Source organism: Myotis yumanensis, unplaced genomic scaffold (genome assembly GCF_028538775.1).
Source record: "Myotis yumanensis isolate MYYU_CA2020_CCGP unplaced genomic scaffold, mMyoYum1.0.hap1 SCAF_8, whole genome shotgun sequence".
Lineage (NCBI taxonomy): Eukaryota > Metazoa > Chordata > Mammalia > Chiroptera > Vespertilionidae > Myotis > Myotis yumanensis.
This window is the reverse complement of record NW_027223759.1, coordinates 10,363,345-10,366,280: the sequence shown is the minus strand read 5'-3', so window position 1 is coordinate 10,366,280 and position 2,936 is coordinate 10,363,345. Positions and strand designations below refer to the sequence as shown.

The following is a 2,936-nucleotide window of genomic DNA, read 5'->3' as shown; positions in this document are numbered from 1 at the left end:
TTCGGCAAGAGGTCCTGTTTTAAATCACATGGCAGTTCTGAATTTGTTACGGTAGAAATAGCCTTCAAATCCATTGCTTTTGGAAGATGAGGGAAATAATTTCTCTTTTAAGAACAGAAGAAAATAGTGGCTCAGATTTACATAAAAAAACAAAACAAAATAATATTGAAAATTATTCAACATTTGCCAGGTTGGCGTGGCTCAGTGGTTGAGCGCAACCCATGAACCAGGAGGTCACGGTTCGATTCCTGGTCAGGGCACATGCCTGGTTGCAGGCTCGATCCCTAATAGGGGTCATGCAGGAGGCAGCCGATCAATGATTCTCTCTCATCACTGATGGTTCTATCTCTGTCTTCCTCTCCCTTCCTCTCTGAAATAAATAAAAATATATTTTTTAAAAAGAAAAGAAAATTATTCAACACTTCTAAAATAGGTAACCTGAAGTCATATTTGAGTCAGATATGATCTATGATAGTTCAAAACTCCCCTGATCATTTTGGGGGTATTTTGGCTTATCAAAATGTCTCATTCTTCTCTTACTATTTTATTTTCATCTTTCATAAAAGAAATATCAGTAGATGCATTTACTACCTAAAATTTCCGAATAAGTTCTGATAATTGGAGAACTGTCAGCATCTGAAGGCATCTTAATGGAAACTTAAAGAACACAAAAGCTTTATAGTAATAGAAAAGCGGTTCCTTTTCCCCTTCTTATTATATACAGAGTAATACTGAAGGCTGTTAAACAATTCTGAATATTGATAAGAACGCAATTTTTAAGATAGAAAATAATCAGAGAAGAGAAAATAAGGAGACAAAATCAGAAATAGTTTTCTCAAAAATTAAATATCAAGAAAGCCAAAATCAATAATGATTTAAAAAATCTAAAACCTAAGTTTGCTTATGAAATTCCTTCATAGAATTCTGCTAAACTTTGATAGAATCCTGGCAAATGCTAGTATGAAAATATTCTAACAACTCTGGGTTAGACACCTCTTTCAATGTCTTAGGAACTGTAAATTACGTTTCACTGCAAGACTAAAGTGAAGCCATAAGAAAATCATATTTGTTAGGTCCCGGCTATGGTATTTGTCCTGTTCTGGCAATAAGGGGTAACCTGTAGACGTTCTGTCTCCTAGCCAAATCTTCTCAGCCAATAAAAAGCACTGGACTCTTCTAATGTAAAGAGTGTTCACAGAGCCTTCCTGCTGATTACTCATAATCAATAAGGAATCATTATGAATTGACAAGAGACACCTAGACATTGGGAAGAATGGAGGCCTCCAGTTCTTGGAACAGGAAAGGAGAGCCGCCTGGTGGTCAAAGTGGTGCACAGACCTGCCGCTAGGCCCCGAGGAAGAGCGCGTTTACTGTGTGGTTAACAGGGCAGAGAAGGGAAGGAGTAAAAACACGACAGCAAAAAAACAAAAGGGAAAAGCATTTCGGTGAAGGACCTACTTCCTAAACCCACTTACTTCATTATTAAAACCATACCTGCTGAATGTAGTTTATGGTAATACTAGTGGTACTCATTTACTTAAAATTTCTCTCTCTCTAGGGATGCGCTGGGCGCTGCGGGCGGGACCGGCCGGGCCTGCCGGGCGCAGAGGACGCGGCGCGGGCCTGTTCGGGCTCCTGGGCGCCGGCTCCTGCGGCAGGGCCCGCGCTGCTGGGCGCACCTGCCCCCGGGCCGGCAGGAGGCCAGGCGCCAGCGGTGGGGGTGCCGCCGCCCCGAGTCACTCCGCAGGGCGGGCCGGGCCTGCTGCCGCTGCTGGCAGGTGAGGGGCGCGGGGCCGGGCGGCGCTGACGCGGAGTCCCTCCCGCAGCGCTTGCGTGGTTCTCGAGGCTCGCGGCGGCGGAGGAGCCGGGGAGGAGGACGAGACCGAGGCCGAGCTCATCCGGCTGCTGAAGCGAGCCAAGTTGAGCATCATGAAAGATGAGCCAGAAGAGGCTGAGCTAATTTTGCACGAGGCACTTCGTCTTGCCGTTCAGAGTGATAACAAGAAGGCCATCGTTTACACTTACGATTTGATGGCCAACTGAGCATTTATACGGGGTCAGCTTGAAAATGCAGAAAAACTTTTTAAAGCAACCATGAGTTACCTGCTTGGAGGGGGCATGCAACAGGAAGACAATGCAATAATTGAAATCTCTCTAAAGTTGGCCAGTATCTATGCTGCTCAGAATCGGCAGGAATTTGCTCTTGCTGGCTATGAATTCTGCATCTCAACTCTAGAGGGAAAAATTGAAAGAGAAAAGGAATTAGCGAAGACATTTTGTCAGTGGAAGAGAAAGCCCACACCCACCTCCTCCTGGGCACGTGCTTAGATGCTTATGCTCGCTACCTTCTGTTCTCCGAGCATCGTCGCAGGCACAAAGGATGTATGGAAAAGCTTTTCATATTTATGAAGAAATACTAGGAGAAAGACACCCACAGACCATTGTGCTGAGTGACCTGGCTACCACCCTGGATGCACAAGGCCTCTTTGATGAGGCCTGTGCGTACGTGCAGAGGGCGTCAGATCTGGCAAGACAAGGAGGACATCCTGAGCTGCACATGGTGCTGAGTACTCCGGCTGCAGTTCTGATGCACAGAGAACCATATGCACAAGCAAAAGAGATCTGCCAGGACGCACTGAAGCAAGCAGAGCTCAAAGGAGATGAGGTTTCAATACAGCACATCAGGAAAGAATTGGCCGAGCTGTCCAGCAAAAGTAGACCTTTGACTTAATCAAGCTCTGAATCCCTTTTTGTTGTAGGAAATTTCCCAGTATCAGTGGCACCCAAATCAATGGCTTAAATGAGCGATTTTCAACCTGTTTGTTGCAAGAATTTTTAAAACATGCAGTACCCGATTAGTCAGGGGCACTGACCTCTTTTCCCTTAGGTTGTTAAATAAAAAAAATTACAATAGCCAACACACACACACACACAAA

General features: G+C 45.0%; 1 pseudogene; it reads left to right on the top strand.

Moving 5' to 3' along the window:
• Window positions 1-1,872: 1,872 nt before the first annotated feature.
• On the top strand, window positions 1,873-2,731 carry LOC139015507 (tetratricopeptide repeat protein 19, mitochondrial pseudogene; annotated as a pseudogene).
• The last annotated feature ends 205 nt before the right edge of the window (window positions 2,732-2,936 follow it).